Below are 12,921 nucleotides of genomic sequence, written 5' to 3' on the forward strand. Positions count from 1 at the left end.
GTGTTCATGCACATGCATACTTCATGTACTCATAATCTTCCATGCATATTCACACACAAATGTTCACACTGTAACAAACACTTACTTTCAGGCAAATAAATTTATTAACACATAATTAGTCTCTCACACGTACACACGTATACTTATTAACACATAATTATGTTCTCTTGCTCCCTCACACACTCACGCACGTGCACATATACCAAAGAACAGGCAGAAGGCTGAGAGCAATTATACAATTATTCGGTTATGGTATATGAGCCGATGTGTGTGTGTGTGTGTGTGTGTGTGTTTGATGCATTAATTTAGGCCAAATGTTCAGCTTCTTAGTTTGTGAGGAAAACGAGATAGAGAGAGTAACAGAGGAAAACAGGAAGTGATAGATGGACACAAATTGAAAGACACAATGTCGCCATCACCACACATTTTTAAATGAGAAATATCTAGTTTCTTATGCTCATCAAGGCTGGATTTCTTTGATCAAAAATACAGTAAATACTATACTATTGTGAAATCTTATTAATATTTAAAATAACTGTTTTCTATATATTTAATATATTTTAAAATGTAATTTATTTCTGTGAATTTTCAGCATCATTCCTCCAGTCTTCAGTGTCACATGATCCTTCAGAAATCATTATAATATGCGGATTTATTATTATAAATGCTGAAAACAGTTACATATAATATAGAATGAACAAATATATATATATAATATATTCTTCCCATTCACAGACACATTTACAAATTGCACTGGCACATTTGGAAATGACAAGACACATTTTTCACTCGTTTTACAGCAGGTCTCATTCTTTTGTTGTGAGTGTTTCCTAAAGGGGCTCTATCCTACTTTCTGCTCTCAGTAAGAAAAACGCTCACAGTCCTCTGCACGCGCTGAGAAGCACTTAGAACGACAGGCCTGAAATAGAGGAGGTCTTATGTTTCAGGACAGGACACTTTACATCAATAACCCAACTGGGTGCTTTTTGTTTTTTCAATCTGTGTAGGATATAAATAAAGATGGTGAATGTTATATTAGAAAAGCATCTGCATTCATTTTTAGTGCAACAAAACAAGCTTCCTGTTTACTGATAGACAAAAACACATTCTGTGACCTTTGTGCTTATTTCCTGTCACTTTTTACCCAGTGTTACACACACACACACACACACACACACACACACACACACACGTGTGCCTCTTTCATGCATCCTCGCCCCCTCATCCCCGACCCGGTCTAGACACAAGCATACATCAGCAACTACTGAAATATTTAGCTGTCCATTTTTCTCTGTTTCCCCCTCACTCACTCACACACACACACACACACACACACACACAAGTGTGTGCGTGACACAAACCTCTCACCATCACAGCTACTGTCTCAGTCCTCATTTCTTTACATGTCTGGCCAAAGTCCTGGATTCACACACACATGCTAGCTGACAGATATCAGTTTCCATTGATTACTTTGATTCATAAATAAGGCCTGAGAGTTCGAAAATGATCTTGTAACTCCACTCTTTGAGCTTGGTTCAAACAACCACAAGATCATTGGTTTGATTCATGTAAGTGAATCTCTCGAACCCTGTCAACAACAAGTTTAAATGTATTCAGCACAATCAAATAAATTAAATAAATGTTCATTTTCATATATATATATATATATATATATATATATATACACACACACACACACACACACACACACACATATATATATAAATATATTTATACAGTCTTTTCATGTGACAACACTGAAGAAATTACACTTTGCTACAATGTAAAGTATTGAGTGTACAGCTTGTATAACATTGTAAATTTGCTGTCTCCTCAAAATAACTCAGCACACAGCCATTGATATCTAAACCGCTGGCCACAAAAGTGACTACACCCCTAAGTGAAAATGTCCAAATTGGGCCCAATTAGCCATTTTCTCTCCCCGGTGTCATATGACTTGTTAGTGTTACAAGGTCTCAGGTGTGAATGGGGAGCAGGTGTGTTAAATTTGGTATTATCGCTCTCACTTTCTCATACTGGTCACTGGAAATTCAACATGGCACCTCATGGCAAAGAACTCTCTGAGGATCTGAAAAAAAGAATTGTTGCTCTACATAAAGATGGCGAAGGCTATAAGAAGATTGCCACGACCATGAAACTGAGCTGCAGCACGGTGGCCAAGACCATATAGCGGTTTAACAGGACAGGCTCTACTCAGAACAGGCCTCGTCATGGTCGACCAAAGAAGTTGAGTGCACGTGCTCAGCGGTTGTGTCCAGAGGTTGTGTTTCGGAAATAAACGTATGAGTGCTGCCAGCATTGCTGCAGGGGTTGAAGGGGTGGGAGGTCAGCCTGTCAGTGCTCAGACCATACGCCGCACGCTGCATTAAATTGGTCTGCATGGCTGTCGTCCCAGAAGAAAGCCTCTTCTAAAGATGATGCACAAGAAAGCCCGCAAACAGTTTGCTGAAGACAAGCAGACTAAGGACATGGATTACTGGAACCATGTCCTGTGGTCTGATGAGACCAAGATAAATTTATTTGGTTCAGATGGTGTCAAGCGTGTGTGGCGGCAACCAGGTCAGGAGTACAAAGACAAGTGTGTCTTGCCTACAGTCAAGCATGGTGGTGGGAGTGTCATGGTCTGGGGCTGCATGAGTGCTGCCGGCACTGGGGAGCTACAGTTCATTGAGGGAACCATGCATGCCAACATTTACTTTGACATACTGAAGCAGAGACTGGGCCGCAGGGCAGTATTCCAACATGATAACGACCCCAAACACACCTCCAAGACGACCACTGCCTTGCTAAAGAAGCTGAGGGTAAAGATGATGGACTGGCCAAGCATGTCTCCAGACCTAAACCCTATTGAGCATCTGTGGGGCATCCTCAAACAGAAGGTGGAGGAGCGCAAGGTCTCTAACATCCACCAGCTCCATGATGTCGTCATGGAGGAGTGGAAGAGGACTCCAGTGGCAACCTGTGAAGCTCTGGTGAACTCCATGCCCAAGAGGGTTAAGGCAGTGCTGGAAAATAATGGTGGCCACACAAAATATTGACACTTTGGGCCCAATTTGGACATTTTCACTGGTGTACTCACTTTTGTGGCCAGTGGTTTAGACATTAATGGCTGTGTGTTGAGTTATTTTGAGGGGACAGGCAAAGTGTCATTTCTTCAGTGTTGTCACATGAATAGATATAATAAAATATTTACAAAAATGTGAGGGGTGTACTCACTTCTGTGAGATACTCTCTCTCTCTCTCTATATATATATATATACTAAATGCTAAAATAAATGCACTGTAATAGACAAAATATATATTTTTATCTATTTTTTGTCTATTACAGTGCATTTATGTTATGTTACTATTTGTTGTATTGACTAATTAACGCAGCTTTAAAAAATAAAGCATTTACTTTAATGTAATTAAAATGTAATTAAATGTAATAAAAAAAACTTTGTCTAATCTAGCAAGAATTATCACCAGGGGCGTAGATTACGTGGGGGACGTGTCGCCCCCACTTTTAATATCATGTAAATTCGTCCCCAGCACTTTTTCAGGCAAGTGTGTTGGCATAAAGGTTTTCAAGAGCCGGTGTGAATAAATATAGTTCAAAGAGACAGGATAATCTGTTGCATGACCTGATGTTTTATTCGGACCCAGAATAAGGCGAGAATAACGCTCATTACATGCAGTGTGTGTTCATTCATACTCGAAGCCGGAGGGAGCTCTCGCGCAGAAAGTTGCACCATGAAATTCCTAATATATGAAATGGATGAAAACAGAAAAAAAATGATGAATTTGGATTTGCGATTGCGACGATATATGGTTTATTTGTGTTTTTCAAGTCATCTCATCTAATAAATAAAGTATATGAACAATTCAGTGCTAATTGCCATAGCATTCTTTACAGTATAGAAACTATTCTGCCTCATGGGACTAAAAAAGTGTTTGTAGTATATAAACAAATCATTATTATTGGTTATTGTTCAGCAGTGTATCTGATTTCTAAGCCAATTAAAAGCTAGAAATAAGAGAAAAAATTAAAGTTGCCCAGTCAAAAGCTTTTGAACATTATATTATGCTCAGAAAGCCTGGATTTATTTGATCCAAAGTAGGCCTACAGCAAAACAGTACAATTTTGAAATATTTTCACTATTTAAAATAACTGTTTTCTATTTGAATGTATTTTAAAATGTAAATTACTCCAGTCCCACAATCTTTCAGAAATCATTGTAATATTCTGATTTGCTGCTAAATAATAATAATTATATATATATATATATATATATATATATATATATATATATATATATATATATATATTATTATGATGTTGAAGACAGCTGAGTATAATTTTTTTCCTGGTTTCTTTGATGAATAGAAAGTTCAGAAGAACAACATTTATCTGAAATAGAAATATTTTCATGAGAAAGACATATTTTCATGAGATTTAGTCATATTTTTATACAATGCATAATTTAAAGGCTCTTTGTTGTTTTGAAGTGAACTGTGAATGGAAGTCAGTCTAGACCCTTTCTGTTAGTAAACATAGTTACGGTTTTCTGTGGGCGGAGCTTAGCTGGAGGCAGAAAGATTCCACTGACCGCTTCACTAACGCTAGCTATGAAGTCTGTTAGCTTGTTTTTTTAACAATAACTGGAGAAACTCCGATTTTACCTGCGTATGTAAGGTCACTCACTGTCCGGGACCGCAATTGTTATTTGAAAAGGTTAACTTTAACAGACGAAACCAGATTGGGCGACCCGCACACACTTTAACTCAAAGCTTGGTCGATCTGACAGGATTCCCTCCGGTTGAGTGACTCACATCTATTAATGTGTATAGTAAAGACAAACTCGCTGTGTCTATCTAGTCGTGAAGATGTATATATTTCAATTTCAATAGGCAACTATTTTTATAGCTTTTTTTTTTTTTTATAGCCACAATTAATCACAACAATGTATATACAATTACAAATGATTAAGCATATAAATCGTCAGTTTGTTGTTTTACACACATGCACACAGACATTATTTCGACGACATAGTGATGCATAAGAAATCTTTAGACGCGCCCATAACAACAAAAGACAATACTTTATTTAACCTTTTCTGACAAGAAGAGTGCACTGCAAACGTGAGCATTTTTGACGATCGTTTCTGTCCAGTCTGCTCGTTTTATCGCGTTTAACCACAGTCGTCCTATTTTTATTTTTGTTTTGTCTGACAGAGGAAGGAGCTATGTGTTAAAATTTCAAATTGAAGCCTCTACTACATCGATTCTGGCACCCAACATCACAACAAGATAATATTTTAAGCTCCTTATGTAGCCGAATCAGCGCTAGTTTGAATGGGCCGCTTACAGTTTTCCCTTTGTTTTGCCTCCAGCTAGCGCTGTGACGTAACTGTGATGTCGGCCCTAAAAGGGTCTATATTCTGTTTGTAATAGGTACTGTGGGAGCCATGCTGAACTGGAATCAGTCAGTGTGTAATTTTAGACAGAGCTGACTAACGACTGATGGGGATTTGGGAAATAACAGCATTAGATAATTATACTTATTATCTTATTATCTACTTATTGGGAAGTCGTGGCCTAATGGTAAGAGAGTCAGACTCGTAATCCAAAGGTTGCGGGTTCGAGTCTCGGGCCGGCAGGGGTTGTAGGTGGGGGGAGTGAATGTCCAGCGCTCTCTCCACCCTCAATACCACGACTGAGGTGCCCTTGAGCAAGGCACCGAACCCCCCACTGCTCCGGGTGTGTGTTCACGGTGTGTGTGTGTGTGTTCACTGCTGTGTGTGTGCACGTTGGATGGGTTAAATGCAGAGCACAAATTCCGAGTATGGGTCACCATACTTGACCGTATGTCACGTCACTTTCACGTCACGTCACTTAAGCACAAGCAACATCAGATGCCCTAACCCAATACAGCCCTTATTCATCCGAGAGAAAGAAATAGAGAGAGAGAGAGAGAGGTTAATGCTACTGAACATTTAAGCAGAACTCAGGACTGGAGCCTTCGCTGTTTTTATTGGCCTATGCAGCCGCTCTACTGTTCCACGCAGCTTTGATTTATTACTTTAACCATATTATAACAGAAAGAGTCATACTAATAAGGAACAACTGAATTGTGAAAACAGTATGAGAGAGAGAGAGAGAAATACATTCCAGTTTGTTCCGATAAACCGATATGGTTTACAGTGCATTATGCAATGGACATTTTTCCTCTGCCCATTCAGTATTAAGTTACTTTACAAAATCTTTCAAAATGTGCCAGAAAAATATTGGCAAACATCCCCAGTTACAGTTCTCCTCCAACAAATGACAGCCATGCAGAAAACCAGCTCTCAAAGAGCGTATTTATCTGTAACTGTAAAAGGATGAAAGCACACTGATGACGTCAGAGGAAGACACGCCACATGAGGCAGTCCGAGTCTTTTTCCGTTGGCCCTCCTGACAGAAACGGTTGTGTGTGATGAAGGTATTTATTATGCGTGTAAACAGTCATCAGCAGAGCATGTGTGGGTGGGCGCTCTGTTGTTTCTGTTGTTGTGATATGTGTTTATAATCAGTGCAGGGACGGCTGCGTTCAGGTGCATCCCTGCGAACACCCGGCTGGTGCTCTGTTTGTCTGTTCACAGCTGAATGCACACGCTCCACACGAATGTCACAATAGACTTTACTCACTATAAAGATGAAATGTATAAAGTAAACTCAAACAAGAAGGAAAAAAGTAAACACTAAAGTCAAAGAAGTAATGAAAGTAAGATGGAGATCAGACAGCATGGGGGCCATGTGTTCCTCTCTCAAGGTCAGGGATATTATAGTAAACACAAAACAGACAAACAACGTCAAGCGTGTATATATATATATATAAATTAAAATATGTACGTATCGGGGGTGTTTCCTCCGAGGAGGCAAAGAAGGCAATGTCTTCTCAAAATATTGGATGAGAAAAAACTTTTTTTTTTTTTTTGTGAAAACTTGGCAACCCTGCAGCGGGAGTCCGTGTCTGTTGTGCCTCCCTGAACAGTTTTAACAGACCACTGAGTTAAAGCAGTGGTTGGCAACAGGTGGCCCGCAGCCAGATTATTTTGATAGCGGCAGGTTCTGAAATAGATCTGTCATGACAGCGACAGTTATCCTACTCACAACCAGAGTAGGCTATGTGAGAGTAGCGCGGGTGGAGCGGTGTGATTTTGAATGGAGCGAGGAGCGGATTTTTTAAAAGTCGGAGCGGTGTGGTTTTCACTCGCTCCATCACCTCTCCATCACGAGTAGGCTACAATTCATGCCAACGACCCGGCCGTAATATAACTGCATATTTAGAAAGAATTCACAAGTTTAAAATATTTAGCTAGCTTGATAGAGAAGGATCACTCAAATCGGAAAGAATGTGAATGACGGTAATGGACATGAGCGGGAAGTTATAATAGTTCTCAAGGAATTTGTTTGTTCCTTCTACTGAATATTTTGAGCTGAAAGCATGATTTAAACAACTACTACAACACTTATTCACTTAAAAATTTGCACACTAGTGTTCCAATAAGCCATGCTGAAACAATCTTTTATTTATTAAATTTTTTAATATAGGCCTATGAACAGAACTGTGATACTGAAATACTTTGGCCGCGGAGCAAAGACAGAGCGGTGTTTCTGATTTCAGTGAGCGTGGAGTGGAGCAGGAGCAGAGTTATTAAACGCCCGGAGCACGAAAATTGTTGACTCTCCACTCCGCTCACATAGCATACTCTGCCTGTCACCGCCACACAAATGTAGCATTTTGTTTATGACTGTCCTACTACAGGATTTAACACCGAGTAACAGCTCACAGTTACAAAAGACACTGTAACAGTATGTCACAGGCAATTCTAGTTGAATTTTTCATCAATTAATTTCTTAAATTATCCTTTGACTATGTTTTGACTATCCCCCGCTATCTTACTTGCTGACCCCTGCTCTAAAGCGTGCGGTGAGTTTGATGGGGGGTAACTGAGAGTGAATGGGAGAAAACATGATTGGTTTTTAGTGAGTAATCAGTAATTGAACATAAATATCCATGTCTGTGACCAATATTTATTGAGCTTTGATGACTGATGACCCCCAAAAATTAAAAAAGTGAACTATTAAAAATAATAGCTGAAAATAAGTTCACAAATAAAATATATTGTTGAAATTGTTATTATTTTGTAATAAATGGAGAATGCTTAAAAATACTAACTTGATGAGATTCATGCTTGGCTTTAATAGAATATTGATTACAATGTTAATGTAAAAATATATTTTTTCTGATAGTGTAAGTATGCTTATTTAAATAAGAAAAAGCGACTGGGACATGAATTTACATTTGATTTAAAAAACATTTTAGGACTTTGCGTCCTCATTGTAGAACACCACTGTACACCACTGGTAGGTACATGTAGGTAGGTAGGTAGGTAATAGATAGATAGATAGTTGGGTGACAAATGGACTGATCTTTAAATTCTCCTCTGCAGAACGAGGTCATATCCATCCATTAATAAATAATGAAGGAGAGAGCGAGAGAACAAACAGATGGGCTGAAAGGGTTGTTCGGCTGAACTGACACTTTTCGCAGATCACTGTGGCCTGCATCACATGATCCATATGTTTACCCATCATCCCCCTCTTCTCTCTTAGAGCACTAGAGACCAGTCTGCTCTTTGCTCTTAGAAAGAACATCATTTACGGAGTCTGTACGTGTAAATGAGGATGTTACACAGTGATATGGAGAAGGGGTACATTGTGTGTAAGGCGTTTAGGAGCATTTTGTACCCACAGCATCAAAGCTAATCAATGAAGATTAATTTATCATCCTTTAATCTGGGAATTGATTATATTTGAATTAAGCATAATTTAAAAACAGCATTATTGCTGCATCAGCGATCTCAGGTTTGTCAGCACAACATGTTTGAGCAGTTGTTTTGGCATTTCTCAGAAGCCTTGATTACGGTAACCAAGTCCTTAGCTTTAACATCACCTGCACAACAAGAACAAACATGACAAGAGCGTCAAGGTGTTTCAAGGAGTGCTTCTGTCCAAAGTATGGCAGAGAGGTGAACACCTCACCCTCAGGCCAACCTTAGGCGTGAACTCATCTGTCTGCCCAGCGCCAAATCCTTCCAGCTTCAAACAGACATTGGTCAAATGCTGATTGTATAGCAAGAAAAATCCTAAATATGATGTGTCAATAATTTTCCATAGTTTCAGGTTGCATGTTTCTCTTGAGAGTGGGATCCAGTGATCACACATTTTCAGTCACACTTTGCTCAAAAGTCTGCAATTAGACCTCAGAGATTTCAATATGAGCTCATCAGATTTGTCCATAAACAAATGATTTGGGCTATGCTACCAGTGTCAGTATTATAGCTCTTACAGTCTTATTTGTAATAAACTAGGACAAATATCTCAGACAAAGTTAACACTTAAAGGAATAGTTATTTACCTCACTCTTGTCATTCCAAACCCATATGCAACCAAATCAATCTAAAGAATGATTTGTTCACTGAAGCAAGTTCAACATCAGTAAAAAATGATTTTTCAAAGTTGTGAACAAAGATTACTGGTGTACAATTTAGTACATTCTTTCTGCTTCAAAATTTGAAACATTTGTTTTAATGTGTTGCCATTTCTTTGTAATGAATTGTTAAATTTACTAGCAATTTCTGAGTGAAGACTGTTTCTACACCATTTTTTAAATCAGCGAGTTAAATGTGAAACATCATGAGGGTGACTAAATGACAGATATATATATATAAAAAAAGAAGTCTCCTGAGCTATGAATGAGCAACCTCTGAGCGATGAAATATTCCTCTGGAAAACAGCTGTGGGCCTGTTTTTGTTTCATGTTTGTGGTGTTTGATGAAAAGCTGTCCTGTGTTCCAGCAATACAAGAACATTTCCAGCAGAGATCTATCTGTATGTTTTTCTGCTTATCTCTGTTTGCTTGTTTGTTTATTTATCACCATGAGAATAAAAGGCCAGGGACACACATGAGCGACATATGAGAGAGAGATTAGAAACCCACCTGTGCTTGTGTGAATACCTCAGCTTGATAATATCTTACCCTTACTGCATGTCGGACCAGTCTAAAGAAGAAAAAGGGTCATTTCTAAACAGTACGTGTGCTGGTGATGACATTTCTCATGAATGTGCAGATGTGTATCTGCTGCTCGCTGTGAAGAACCACTTTCTTTCTCAGATATTATCTTCATCCTCAGACAAATATGGCTGGTTTATTTGGTGTTAACAGCTCTAACTTGTAGAATCCACCTTTAAGTGTTTATGTAGAAATAAAAGAGTTTCATTTTTGCTGTACTGAAGCAAAAATGATGTTTTTGGCCTTTCAACCTATGATGTCTTGTTCACATCCTGTTCACATTCCTTTGCTTTCTGTTGTAAGATCTTGGCTATAATATAAAAAAGGAGCTGAAAGTCCAATAGAATAGTTCAGATTTATCTGTCAGATCCTTTTATGGTAATGATATATTATCTGCCGGACATAAATTGGTCTGAACTTGAACGATACTTGACCTTCTGTTTCCACACGATAGCCCAGAGGAACATGTTTTTGCTCAGAGAGGCTTCTCAGTTATGTTTCACATAATTATCAACTTTGTCTCAGATGTTTCTCCTAGAATTCCTATAAGGAGATCATGTGGTCTTGCAAAATTGAATTATACACTATACACTTTTGATTATACACTATATTAGTGTATTATGCTAAAAATGTTATTGTGACAACACTGATTGATTTGGGATTTTGTTTGACAATTTTCCTTCATATGTGGACTGTTAAGATCAATTCATGCAACTGACACAGACCAATGCTGACAGCTGACAGAGTACAGTACATCATTTCTCAGACTTTTTAAAAGATCCAACAAATGCTGATTCAACACGTTAAATCAGCGAAAACAAGCGTCGAATAATGGCATCAGATACAAACAGGGGTAACACACTGATCAGACAAAACCCGACAAATGTGTCTGTTGCCTTTGTCGGCATTTGCTGGTGTGGTGTGAATTGGCCTTTAAAGAGAAAGTTAGTTGTCTGGGGTTTTGGGAGACAGCCAGAGACCTCCACATACACAAGCAAGAGCTGCCACGGCTGTGACCAGGCATTTAAAACAACTTGGTTTATTGAAGATCATCAAGCATAAAGCGCTTCCTCTTTCCTGTGAAATCCAACCAAAACCAAACAAACACATTCTTATTGTCCTCTCATCCTTGCTTTCTCCTCTCCTGTTATCAGAGTGACACAAGATCTAGGGAAAGATATTTAAATCCCAAATTTGCAGGGATTGCGTTACAAACCCTTAGAAATCCACGCCATCTAAAATGTCTGTCACACGTTTTTTTTTGTCCTACAGTAAACCCTGATTTCACTGGAAGCCTCACCACACACACACCCTCTGAAAAATTTAAAGCTTTCCAAATAATTTTTCATCTCAATGTTTTATTTTCATACAGCATTTCAAACTCACATATAGGAAAAACTCCTCTTGAGAAAAGCTCTTATTGTGTAATAAAGGTAAACACCAAAAAGTGAAGCATTATTTCAGGGCCGAATTTAGGCGTTACAAATGTTGTCCTGCAAATCTTGAAACTTTAAGTTCTTGGAAAGATGGAAAAAGACAGAAGGCAAAAAGGAAAGAGAACACTGTATAAAAAGTCACATCATGTTCATCGCAATGAATCTGAACCATAACATGGCAGTTAACGCTCTTTTTTTCATGATTATTTGGCTGATGCAAGTTTGAATCGGTCTGTCATTTGCTGATCCTGTTGCTACCTCTTCTCTCCATCACGTCCTGTTATTCTCTATCCATTTTATAATACCTTGAGAAAACTATCCATTAGCAGTGCCATTTACATCAGTGCTCAACTGCTGTAGAAAAACTGGGAAATATGTAACTCATCAGCTTTTTGAGCAAATAATCTGAGCCATGAATGCCATGTGACTAATCACTCTGCTAAAAATGTTATTGTGACAACACTGATTGATTCAAGACACAAGACTGCATACAGTTCCAAACCTTTCACTAGAGCTGCTGTCAGCAGCAAAACATCTATTTCATGAGTTCGGCTGCTCATCCAGTCCTGATGGTTAATGGTAAACAAACTTGGCTCACTGTCCTCAATGGAGGCTCGAACCCGAGTTCACCCACCCATTGCAGTCTTACCTAGAGAGGGAGAAAAACAGAAATAGAGAAGGAGATGGGGAGGTGAAGGGATGCCAGAAGAATTGATGCTGGGACAGAACTGCTTATATAGGCTCTTAATGATGATTGACAGGACTGAATGAATAGGCTACTCCTGAACCTATGTTTGGAATGTCACAATATGAAACATAATACTGCTTGCGAAAAATTGTCCAGAAAAGAGTACTATTTTGAATGGTCTACCTTTTTTCAAGCGTTTGCAGAAGCAGAAGTCATTATAGTCGGGTAAACTTCCAGTGAATGGAAAAATTTAAGAAATATAACTACAAGAAATATAAATTTTGCATTCCCAAAGAAAAATTAACAACAGAATTTCCATGACTTCCAAAAGTAGAAAAAATATCGAGAGATTGATTATGTTGGTCAGAAAAGCGAGATGTGTCAAATTTCTCATCACTCCCTCAGCCACTGTATTAGAAAGACTCATGTAGCAATGTTAACTAGTTTTCTGTAATTCAAGGTAGCGCTAATAAAACACAAAGTATAGTGTCATAGATGTACATAATTGAAAAAAAAATTGCTATATGTCAATGTCACACTGTTAATATCTGTGGAAAAACGTCATCACCGCCTGTAAAAAAAAGGGGTCCATTGAGAAAGACGCTCTTTGCAGCCAAAGTGTATAGTTATAACGTCTACCAGCAGGGGCTAATGGGACGATGCTACAGGTGGACTGC

The 12,921-nt window shown here is 38.5% G+C and overlaps 2 protein-coding genes across 2 annotated transcripts in view; one reads left to right on the plus strand and one right to left on the minus strand.

The window, feature by feature from the left end:
* LOC306868757 (nucleolar transcription factor 1-like) overlaps positions 1 to 12,921 on the minus strand; it is a 967,110-nt gene that overhangs the window by 61,199 nt on the left and 892,990 nt on the right. The gene's annotated exons all lie outside the window — the stretch shown is intronic.
* Positions 1 to 12,921, plus strand: part of ngfra (nerve growth factor receptor a (TNFR superfamily, member 16)) — a 46,038-nt gene that overhangs the window by 7,374 nt on the left and 25,743 nt on the right. The window lies entirely within an intron of this gene.

This window comes from Barbus barbus (assembly GCF_936440315.1).
Source record: "Barbus barbus genome assembly, chromosome: 4".
In the NCBI taxonomy this organism is placed as follows: Eukaryota; Metazoa; Chordata; class Actinopteri; order Cypriniformes; family Cyprinidae; genus Barbus; species Barbus barbus.